We start from the raw sequence: 12,344 nt of genomic DNA on the forward strand, positions 1-12,344 counted from the left end.
TTATTATCAAAACAACATCAATAACAGCGCTCTGAATCCAAACAACTACAAGTTCAACATCTGCTGTTTACAAGTGGACCAAAGATTTAAGGTAAGGCTCTGTTGTGGCTGAAGAAGAATCAATCTCCTCTGAAAATGCCTTGCACATCCCACAGAGGAAAAGGTACATGGCGAGTCCACTGGGATGGGGCTTGCTACATTCTATTCACAATCCCAAAGAAATTCTATTTCAGCTTGGACCCGATGTTTGGCTCATTCTTCCAACTATTTCTTTGCCAGGAGGATTTTTTCTGCCACAGAGAAAAGATGTGTAGCATTGCTTAAAACGTCCTGTATGTGAGGAACTCTTTCATTTTGTTGGGGATTGGCAGTGCTAGGACTTGGTAGGTTGTCAGGAAACTTCGAAGGGCTTTCCGGCATAAGTGCTCCAATGAGGACAGGACTCTAGGGCCAGTCCAGAACTGGACGTGGCTATCTCTTGTCCCTGTGGCAATAACTCCACCATGTGAAAAAAATGTGCAGCAAAGACCATTGGTCATAGGAGCAAATGCAATTGGATCCTTCAGTTCCAGGGCCCAGATTCTGAGGAGCCTGTCATCTGCCACTGTAGCGAGGTACAAGCCTTTGGGAGAGAAGCACATGGATCTCAGTGAGCTCATGTGGACGTCGCTGTTGTCCATGGTGGCGTTGAGCTGAGTGTGGTGGAGTGACCTCAGCCTTTCACCAGTGTAGGGGTCCCACATAATCACTTTGGTATCATAAGAAGCTGTAACAAGCAAGGCAGAGTCCAGGGAGAAGTCACAAGAGACAACACTGCTTTGATGACCCTCTAACTTCTGTATTAATGTGTAGGACCGCATGCTCCATAGAAAGACCAACTTCTCTCCAGCTGCAGAGCACAGCACAGCATGCTGCAGTCTGGGGATATGGAGCAGCAGTAAACCCACTGCAGGTGCCCCAATAACACCTGAATCTGTTTGCCATGTTTATTCAGAGCCCAGATGCGAACAGTCTTATCCCATGATGCAGAGACCAAAATCAAACTGCCACTGGGTGTGAAGCTCAAATCTCTCACAACATCTTGGTAGCCGGAAAGATTCAAAAGCAGGAGCCCTGTCTGCACCTCCCAAATCTTGATCTGCCCATCATTGAGTCCCATGGCAAGGATCAGGCAAGAGACATCTGGCACTTGGGGATGGTGGCTGCCCAGAGCTTCCTGCTGAGTGGAGACGGCCAAGGGCTGAAGGCCAAACCCCAAACAATCTGACCACAGCCCAGTGTCTTCTCCTCTAGGCCCCCTCAACCTTTTGTGTCACTGTTGCTGCTTCAACTTTTGGCTTCAAACCCTTTAGGGATGAACTGCTCCTCCAGAGGCCAGGGGATCAGCTTGACGATGCAGTGTCCTTGAGACCAGGCAAACCAGGAGCCTTCGGGTGAGAAGGCGACACTCCAGGTTTCATAGCTCAACTTCCAATCAAACTGGTGGGGGCACCCGGGCTTGAGTTCAGCCAACAGCAGTGGCTCCTCTCCGGCTGCACGGCAGGCAGTGGGCGCCTCAGCCCCCTGGGCCACTGGCCCTCATGCTGCCCCCACGTTCCTCCAAATTAGTGATCTTTAGGTGATGAAATATTACGAGTCCTTCATAGTGAAAATACACATATATGGTAATAACAGCCAGGATCTCATAAACAATGATAATATTTTAAGCTCTTTCAGTTAAGAGGCCTCGTCTATATTAGTTCATCCTATCCTAGTAACAGCTCTCTGATGGAAGTACTGTTATTATTCCCCAGGGAGAGTAAGCACTTTGCCCAAAACCACTTGCCAGTGAACTAATGGAGGAGCCAAGTGTAGAATTCAAGAAGTCTGGTGTCAAAGTTTGTGTTCGTAACCACTAGACTATGCTGACATTAAGTTATCCAATCAGTGGCAATTCCAGAGAAAATGTTGTGGAACTCAGAGGTGAGGCAAGAAAACACTTAATATTAGGTTCCTTATTGTATTACACAGGACCCTCTGAGCTATTGATGGGTAGCATTGGGCATCTTTAAGAGAGCCTTTTCCCATGGGTATATATGAATTTAAATGTGGATTTTCCCATATGACTCTCAACACTTGATTGCCCTTCTGTGCCTTTTACCGAATACACTGATAAAACTTGTAGTTTAACTGGGTCCCCTTCACACCCTAGAGAGTGCCTCACATTCTATCCTATAGATATTGGGTACTTAGTAGATGTGGCTTAAATCAATGGACCCTGTTTTTCTTGTCTGACGAGTAAATGATTGACTTGGCCAAACAGTCCTGTGAGATCTAGTTGGCTGGATAATTTCACCTGGAGGAGCAGGTAGGATGTGAGAATCTCATTAGAATTGACCTTTCTTAAGAAATATGGAACCTAAACACAGTCTTGGAGCATGGAACCATGCGCTCATGTACCTGCTTCTTCTCCAGAAGTGTGAGAACCTGGAGAGTGACTGCCAGGGGGGGCGTCTGGCTTGGGGACGGGTAACCCTCGGGGGATAGCAGATCCTCTAGGAGTAGCAGCAGGGTGAAGTTTGGCCCTTAGGTGGAAAAAGGGTAGGACCAGAGCAGAGTGTCTGTGCAGGTGTAGTAAGGTGGGTTCAGGGACATCACTTCTAAGGTCTCTGATGGCTGACATATCTGTGAGGCTAAGACTATCTACTTTGACAAAGCTCATTTGTGAGTTAAAGGGAGAATGAAAATACTGGAGTCAGCTGAAAAATTCTTAGGGCTGGGGTAGAAAAATGAGTTGGAAGCAATGGGGAACACCTGATCCCCAGCTGAATCTTAAAGGAACCCAGAAATGTCAAATAGGAAACAGAAACCTTAGAGCTATTCTCAGGCAGTATTTTTTCAAGGAACAAGGTACAAGGTCACCCATCAGAATCCCCATATTTCCCGGAATTTTGAGTTTCAGGCAGAAATCTGTTTTCAATAACTCAGTTAATTTCTATAAATCCTAAATTCTGGCAATTTCTAATCAGGAAGGAGTGATACTATTTTGCCAAAGTGAGAAATAAAATCCCCAATTCTTAGATTTGTGACCTGAATGATTACTGTCATTTTTCAAGGATAATTTAACTCCTTCTCTTTAAGGCCACCTGTGGATTCGATGAAACATCTAAATTAGCGACTAATTGCATTTTAATAACAGACACGCAGTGCATTGTTAAGTTCTCCTTGCTGATTTCCTCAGTACTCTACAGAGGAAAACATGGAGTCTCGTTTGGACCTGGTGAGCAGACTTTGACTTTGTTGTACAAATTTTCTCTGCTAAGAATAAAAGTAGCTACCACATCTTCCATGAGAAAATTTGGGGTCCTGAAGTAAGGGTTCAGTGTGGACAGGTCTTAGACACCAGAGTGCCTCCTTAGCCTGGAACGAAGTCAACTTGTGGCAGCAGCTAGGAGAGATACACATCTCCTGGTGTCTGGGTTTCACATTCCTACAACTTTCTATCCAAGCTCCAAATAATTGCTCCTCTGCATTTTCCCTTGGTCTGGCCCAAGTCCCAAATTCTGCTTCTAACCAAAGCACTCTCTCAAAATAAATTGCAGAAGCCAGAATCAGGCTGGTGGAGGCCTGGGACCAAGCAGGCACCAGCCAGCAGCAGCACATAAGCAGCCTCTCTAGGGCACGTGACCTGGTCAGGCCAGTCCTGCCAGGAGCTAAGTAGGAAGAGGAGGAGGAGGGTGGGGATGCAGGGCTTGGAACAGAGCCTAGAGTGGATGGTGAGGGCGGGACTAAGCAAGTTGCTACAGTAGGCCATAAGAGGAGGAAATCAGGGTGGAGGAATTGTGTTCAGGTGTGTGAAACTGAAGGCTGAACTTCAAGAAGTCATTGGTGCTGTCTGTTCCAGCCAGAGATAAAAAGAAATTCTCCCTGTTACTCCCCTTTGGTGGGATAACTGGGGGTGATAGCAGCCCAGCCTTCCTCCCCAGTGCTCCACCAGAATAAGAACACCACCCAAGGAGTGCCGACTTTCTCCGCCATAGCTGTGGACAGCCTGCATCCAGGAGGGAAGAGGTAAGCACCTTGCTAGATGCTGAGACTCCAGGTTGATCTTTTGCCCTCAGCTGTCCCCACTGCTGGTTGGCCTTAGGCCCAGGTGTCACTTCAGAGGGAGTCTTTGAAACTGCCCTTGACCCCAGTACCCCGGGTGGGTGTCTGCCACCAGCCACTTGTAGCTCCAGGCCCTGGGGACCCTCAGTCCCCTGTCTGTCTGGGAAGCGCTTTGTCTAAGGAGCAGGCCAGGGCTTTTGGGTGACTGGCTTGTGAGAGCTGATGGTGATGGTGATGCTCCCTGTGGTCCTGCTCCTTGCTCACAGTGATGAGTAGGCAGCTCTTGTAGGTAGCCTTTGCTTCTGCTGCCTTCTGCTTGGAAATGTTGCTTGTATGGAGAGCCTGTATAGGTGTTTGTCATTACTTGTAGTGGGGTTTCTTTTAAAATTTACTAAGCTATTAAGTGAGATTTTGAAAGAAATAAACGTGTAAGGAAAAGAATGAGTTGGGTTTTTTGTGACAGTGTCTAATAAAAATAGTAATGATTAGAGCTTAATTAAATGATTTTAAAAGCATGACAGTGAAGGACTTTATGTAGTGGGAAAAGCCCACAATGCAGGTGTTATTATTGTTCATAATTACTGGCAAGGACGGTAAGACTCCGTGTGGCTGAGGCAAAGCAGGTTCACTGATCCCAAGGCCCAGGTCTAGGCTTAGATTGATGAAGCTGTGTTTAACCTGGTCTTCTAGATTCAATGTACAGAGCTGGTGTAGAATAATTTACATTTGTAAAGAGACTTTCTCTAGGACAAAGCTGACAGCCTTCATCTCCTGCTGTGACACTCACAAAATAATTCAGAGCTCTTAACTCCAGCTTCCATTACCTCTTCCAGTGGGCTTAGAGACAGTTAACAGCCCACTGTCAGCAGTATGTAGTCCACGTGGTTTATGTTATTAAGAATTCAGAGGCTACAGCTGAGGAACAAAGCAAATAATGGAAGAGCTAGGACTAGCAGTAGAAGAGGGAAGGAAATGTGCTTGAGGAAAGGAGAACTAAACACTGGGCCAGTACATAGGGCTGCTTCAAATTAATCCAAAGCACGGTTCACTAGACTCTTCATAACTCTATAGTTGATCCACACCCTAGCCTCACCTAATACAAGGTTCCTGAGCTCCAGTGAGCCAGCAGCATTGGCTGTCCCTGTCCTTCCCCTCCTCTGGCCCTTTGCATGGGATCTTCTCTCTGCCTGGAATAATTTCCCCTCGATTATTCCTGTAACTGGCTTCCTCTCTTCCATCAGATTTCAACTCAAATATAAAATACTTCCTTACTCCAATTACTTTCTCTTGCTGTATTCATTGTTTTCATAATTCTTATCACAGTCTGGTCAGTTTGTCTTGTTTACTTTTTATCTCCCTCACTAGTATGCAAGTTGAAAAGGATGGTTGGAGATCTTCCATTTTGTCTTTTGCCTATTGGACAAGACTAGGCCCTCAGGGCTTGGCAGAGTTCCTGTTAATAGTAGAAACTCAGGTAATCTTTGTTGTGTGAATGAATAGTAGAAGGGAATAGGAAATATGACCACTAGTTCACCTTCCTCCCATTCAGTACCTCCTGCCGTGGGAACAAACACCTCAGAGTAAAAACTGAAGTAAAGGACACCTGCATTTTCAAGAGCTCGAAGGGCATGTGATTTCATTCTTGAGTAACATAAAAAAGGCTGAAAGGCATCAAGTGGACTTTGTACCCCAAGAGATAGCCAGGTATAGTAACACAGGCTCCGCTGGCAAGTCTTGATAAGCAGAAACTGCCTATGACTTATCACAGTTGCCCCTTCTAGGCATGAGAGGAGGTATTGATCTTATCAAGGCCTGGGTGCATGTCATGCCAGTACAATTTCAGAAAGCTTGAAGGTGCATCCTTCTCATCCTGCTTTGTCAGTATAACCACTTAAATTCCCACCCAACTTGCTCACATGCCACTTGATGATTTGGATGTCGTTTGTTTTCGGAACAGACAGAGGCTCCTATAAGATACCAGAGGATCCAGGGTATTTCTGTGAGTTACACTATTTTCTGCAAGTGTAGGCAAGTTCCTTGGCCTCTGCCTGATGTTTTTCTATAAAATCAAGGGATAACCACTACTCTGTAGCAAGTAAGGTTGTTGTGAGATATACATGTGGTACCAGTTTTTTGCAAAGTATTTAGGGTGACAGTGATGGAGAATCCAGTAGAGTTTCTCTCTTGCTCACAAGCACTCAGCCCTGCAAGCAGTGAAGTGAGTTTTGTCCTGGAGAAGTTTACTTGTAGAAAATCCAAAGTTCCGAAAGAAGTCTATCAGAGGAAGAGATTTCTTCACATAATTCCTTTCTCGCACACCTGCCTGAGGAATTGACTTTCTTTAAGTAATACCCAGCATACTAGTTTTGCAAAAAGCAGCATGAGAATCCAGCCTAGTGATGCTTTCTCTCTGGCAAACACACAGCGTCTGGCAGTATTTCACATGCTGGTGATTTTTATGGGCCCCTTCCTATACTTATGTGTTCTTCACTGTAATGGGTGTTAAGCCTCTCTGGCATCAGCTTTGTCCTGTTGATTTAAAAGACATCTGGTTCATTTCCATTTTTTTTTCTTTTCTCATAGTCTATGTAAATAGGGAGGGGTGAAGGGCACACAGGTAATGGGGAAAAAATAAGAACCAAGATACACCATGTACAGGTACAAGCACCCAATGATAAATGTAAACTTATTGTATACCTAAAGTGTACCAATAAAGAATTTAGGAAAAAAAATACGTCTGGTTTCATATCTTATCCTCAGGTTCTAGGACTGTTTTTAAGGTGCTCCTTATCTAGTTCTATTCCCTGATGTTATTCTTGATTTGCAGATTTTGAAACTGGCATTTTTTGACACAAAATAAATTTTTGAATCAGAAGCAAAGCAAGAGTCTTGATGACTTTTTTGGGAGGTAGAGCCCTAGAAGCAATGATCTGACATAGGAAAAGAATGACACTAAGAGTTTAGAGATAGGGGCTTCAGTCCTGACCACACTTCTCAGTAATACTTTTGCGGCTCCCTGAATGATGATGAGGATAACAGCAGTACTAGCAGAGTTTTACTGAAAATGTAGTGACTTCTAAGAGCTCCCCCTGGGTAATCTCCTACAGGGTTCACTATTATCTCTGTTTTGGGAAATGGGGAATGTCAAATTTGGAGGACACAGTGTCACCAAAATAATAAACGAAAGCATCTGGATTTGAATGCACGCTGATTGATACAAGAGCATGTGCTCTTATCATACTTCTACCTAGCAGGTGCGCTGCCTTCTGCTCCACTAGACTACCCTAAAATTCTTCTTTTTATACATGTGTTGACTTTAGCCTGGTCCTCTGCCTAGGATGTCATCCAATAATGATGCCTAAGGAAGTTCTTGGAAACTGGAGTTTTATTTTATCATTACCCATTTGTCTTGTTTGCCAAGATTTAGAAAAAATGTTGTTAACAGTCTCCTTTTCTCCAAAGATACCTTCGTGGACTTTGGACTTTGAGGAAATTGATGAATGTTTTTATAAAGAAAACAAAATGGTACATCTTGTCAAAGGGGAACATGAAATGAATCATAACCTAGAATATAAAATATTTGAGGCTGAACTGTTTCAAATTCTTTAAACTTTTTGTAGAATTTGCAGATACTATGTGCTATACAAAGGACTAGTAGTAATACAGAGGACCCTAAAGTTATGAGCGGGCTGTCATACAAACAACTGGGGTTATGACCAGAATTTTACTTTTAACTTGCAAACAAAGTCTTGAGTTATGACCCAGATTCTGGCCACTTGTGCTTTCAGATGGTCTCAGATACAGATTTAACCCTTAAAGAGTCCTGGAAGGAACATGACAGCATCGTTTCCTGTGTAGGGTTGAGAAATCCTGGCCAATGTCTCTCTAAAGACACTGAGACTTTCCTGAAAGAAAGTGTGGCCTAAAATTATACAGGAGAAAGACTTAGAAGGCAGCTGACCAACTTGAGTTAGAACCAGCCCTCAGGAACGAATTGAGTTTGTAAGTTATGGGTCCACTGTACAGCAGCCAACACTTATTAACTCCTACTTCATACCTGGCCCTGATAGAAGAATTTTTTTCATATTATTTGTGTCCAAGAGACTATCAATTTGGGTTAAGGGGATGAGTTCATGGTTTCCCGTGCTTGGCATTGTGAATTGTTAGTTGTATGACTTTGGACCAGTTTGTCAGCCACTGTTTTTCAACTTCCCTGCCTGCAAGTAAGGATGACAATGAATTTATCCCCAAGTGCTTAAACAGTTTCCAGTAAGTGTAATAAGCCCAGAAATAATTATTACTTCTGCTACTTTTCCCTCAGCTCTTCTATGCAATAGGTCTTCTCATCTCTGTTCTGTAAGAACTAATGAATAATCAGGTCACACAGCTAAAATTAGGCGTTGACTCTCCAACTATCTTAAACCAGAGTCTGCCCTTTTCAATGCTATTTCAATAAATGCCCTCAGAAAACATAAATTTCTCTGGGGATCCAGTTTTAGAAGAGTTTGTACTCCAAACCCCAACCACCCTCCCTCCATGCACATACGTGCAGGTACTTTTAGCCTCCCCCCATCTTCAGACTGATGAGTGAAGTGCATGGTTGAAAACAACTTCTGTCTCTAGGATTTCACCAAACCTGCCAGAACTTTTTCCTCCATTTAGAATCCTCTTCAAAGGCAATCAGCCTAGCCTTGGGCTGATAATATTGCTCTTTAGAGGCAATCAATAGAGCATGGGGCCTGAACATTGAAGGAGCTCCTTTCGGCTCTGTAAAAACATTGTCCTAAATGTTGGCTAGAACTTATTGATGTGAAATACCATCTCTGAGTTAAACCAGTGTTGGGAAAAGTGGCAAGGAGAAATTATGCTGAGGACTGCACTGCGCTGGTAAAGACAGTTAACACTGCTGTGTGTTCTGTTAGCCATGACAGTCAGGTAGACAGAGTTGTTTCACTGGCTCGCTTTCCCCTGGGTGAGTCCTTGCTTCTGCTATGATGCCCATAGACAAGAAGGGTGACTGAAAAGGGAGGCATCCTTATGCTGTCTTCACAGAGCAAGCAGGCACCAGGTGCTTTCCAAGTGCTATCGGTAATTATTATCTCCCTTTTACTGAGTACTTGCTACATAAAAATGTACTTTTTAATTAGTTCGTGTAATCCTAATACCACTACTCTCTGGAGTAGGTTCTAGTGTTCTCCCTATTTTAGGGCTGAGGAAGCTGAAGTTCTGGGAGCACATGAACTCAGCCAGGATCACCAGCTGACAGGGACAACACTAGGTCATAGACCCCCCCAAGCCTGTGGTACTCTTCACCTCTCCCCCAAATTCCTCTCACCTGCATCACCCTCAGAAAATTGTTTGATAACAAACTACAGATTAACCTTGGAAAAACCTGTCCTGCTAGGCCACCCCACAGGGGATGTGGACAAACCTGACTCACCTGTTTCCTGAGTCATTTCCAGCCCTGCTCTAAGGTACATCCTGGTACATCCTGGTATATCCTGCTTTTTTTTTTTTTCTTCTGCTTCACTTTTTCTGGGCATGGTTGAGATCCTCAACTACATACTAAGCTTGACTTTCTTTTAATAACACTTTAATCACAGGCATAGGACACTAGGTGTGAGGGGAACATTTTTTCTCTACAAGGCACCATCTCCTCTCTCCTTACATTTTTCCATGATGACCCATTGTATCTTTCCAGTTTCTCTTGTTTTCTTTTCATCTTGCTTAACAGAAAACTGGATTTCATTATCTATCATAAAGTAGATTTCCAATACTGTAAGATAATTCAAGCAATTGGTATCTAAGGCTGAGGACTAGCTTGTGAATTCCATCATTTACAAAATTATGGCTGCATATCAAGAAAGTGCTATCCTCAAAAGTGGTGTTTATGTAGCTGGACTGTTATCCCTAAAGTAGGTAGAAAGAAATCAGAAATCTGGTTAGTGCTTGGACAGTATCCCCTTCAATGTCCATGTGATCAGGGACAAATAACTTCCTTTCCACAGTAGCTTAACACACCATTCATTTCATTTGCTCTGCATACATTTACTGATAACAGTTAGTGTCCCATGTACTGTGAAAAGGCACTATATATACATCATTTCACTTAATTCCCCTTCCATTCTACTGAACCAAGTACCAATCATTTTACAGATTAGAAAATTAAGTTTGATGGAGTTAGATACCAATTAAATAGTGCACCCAGTTCTTTCAATGTCAGTCTATTTCTGAGGCCAGTGAAATGCACCCAGTGGCAGTTTGGTGTTAAATTCTTTCTTTTCTACCATGTAATTATTCTCAAATCCTTTTCATGTGCATAGTCTCCTGGAGCTCATGCTGAAGCCATCTTTCCAAGCCCTATCAGGGTATCCTGCTTTTCCTCACTTTCTAATCTTTCAATCGATGCCAGAGTAGTTCCAGCCTGGTGCTCTGGTCACCTCATTATCCCTTCAAATCTGTCTGCTTTCTGTCACATAAAAGACATCACATCAATAATGGTTAATTTGTTTCTTTCCTAGTAGCTGAAAGCTCTCTCAAACACATGCCTGTGCTTATCTTTGAAAATAATATCATCTATTTCCTGTTGCTCCATGGGACCGAGGAATCACCAGATAGTAGAGTATCTCCAGGACATTCAGACAAGCAGGGGTTTTATGTAGGCAAGTTGAGTGGACCAAGGACTCAGAGACTTTGAGCAGCCTCCTGAGGATGCAAACCCATGCATACAAAGACCCTCTCCACCATGTTGGTCACTGTCCTTTGGCATCCAGAACAGCTCCAGGCCTCTAGGAGAAGCTCAAATGTGTATTTAGGTGATCAATGCGTCTAAGAAAATGTGTGTGTGTGTGTGTGTGTGTGTGTGTGTATGGCTTTGTTTTCCAGAATTTGTTTTATTAATTTGATGAAGAATTAAAAAATCAAGTGTTGGGTCATAAGAATTCATACTTTTAGGGATCCACCTACCAATATCTTAGTAGAGTGTTTTCCTGCTGAGTTAGTCTGGGTAGTTATAGGTGGCAAGTTGGCTAGAGAGTGACCATCTGGGTATCCCTGGACCCCACTTTTGACCCAGATCCCCTTTCTTTACTTTCTTTTCAGTGAACAATCCAGGTCTGTAATATCTCTGTTTCTTGACCACTAACGATGTCCCAACACTAAGGCAAATACTTCTATGGACTACTACATTTACTCTTCAGCTCAGCATTTTCCAAATGATAAAAAGCTGAAGCTTGGAGAAGTTAAAGTGACTTCCTAAGGAGAGATGGCTGGCAGTGGAGAGCCTGGCCTCAATGCCATGTCCACTAGCTCCCAATTCCAATCCCCTTCCACTAGTCTGCTCAAGAAACCTACCTCGCCTTTGCTCAGATTTCCTATGAAGCTTCCACTATCAGGTAGTTGCTACCCTTCTCTGACATTCTCAAGCCAGACACCTGCATGAAAAATTGTTATTTTCCTAGATGGACAATCTTTAACATCATCTAGTATGTATAGAATACCAAGGGGTTCCCTGTCTCTGTCAGAGAACACAAAATTCTTTAAACCCAGGCTTTTATTTTGGCTACCATTCTATTATGAATGAGGAAAGAGGGAATGGGGTGTGACCTTACTTACAGAAAACTCTAACCCTTAGAAGAAGCTGCCTCTGGATATAGGTCACGAGGCCCTGAGAGAAAAGCCATTTCTGCTGCCCACCATGGAGAGGTCAAAGTTGGCTGGGCAGGGGTTGGGGGGCCTCTATTTCAGTTTTTTCATGAGCAACTTTCACATCTGTGGTGAAGACAGGTACTGCCTTCACGAATGCTTACCAGATATCATTATTTTGATGGGGTCCAGGTTTGTTTAAAAATAAAATGACTTTTAGTCGAATATTAGTATTTCTGATCACAGAGAGGAACACAAAGCATCTTAGTAAACTCTAACTAGACCTTGTAGGCTGAAAGCTAAGGCCCTAAGGCAGGGTCTTGTTTATAAAGAGTTACTTGTGAACCAGCACCATTTAGTGGACACAGAACGGGATGAGCTGGTTCTGGAGACAGATGGTATTGATGATTACACAACACTGTGAATGTATGTGGTGCCACTTAACTACATACTTAAAAATGCATAAGATGATAAATTTTATATATATCTTTTACCCCAAAATGAGGCAGTTCTTTATTTGCAGTCTGGAAGAATCTTTCAGATATATTGGTAAGTGGGGGTAAAACTCAAAGTGCTAAATGAATGCTGCCGTTTGTGCAATTTTTAAAAGAATA

The 12,344-nt window shown here is 43.3% G+C and overlaps 1 pseudogene; it reads right to left on the reverse strand.

Annotated features, from left to right (window-relative positions):
• Positions 1 to 289: 289 nt before the first annotated feature.
• Positions 290 to 2,662, reverse strand: LOC101696309 (WD repeat and SOCS box-containing protein 2 pseudogene; annotated as a pseudogene).
• Positions 2,663 to 12,344: the final 9,682 nt, after the last annotated feature.

Source organism: Heterocephalus glaber, unplaced genomic scaffold (genome assembly GCF_053883595.1).
Source record: "Heterocephalus glaber isolate CG9 unplaced genomic scaffold, H.glaber_assembly_v1.0 deba00001606, whole genome shotgun sequence".
Classification (NCBI taxonomy): domain Eukaryota; kingdom Metazoa; phylum Chordata; class Mammalia; order Rodentia; family Bathyergidae; genus Heterocephalus; species Heterocephalus glaber.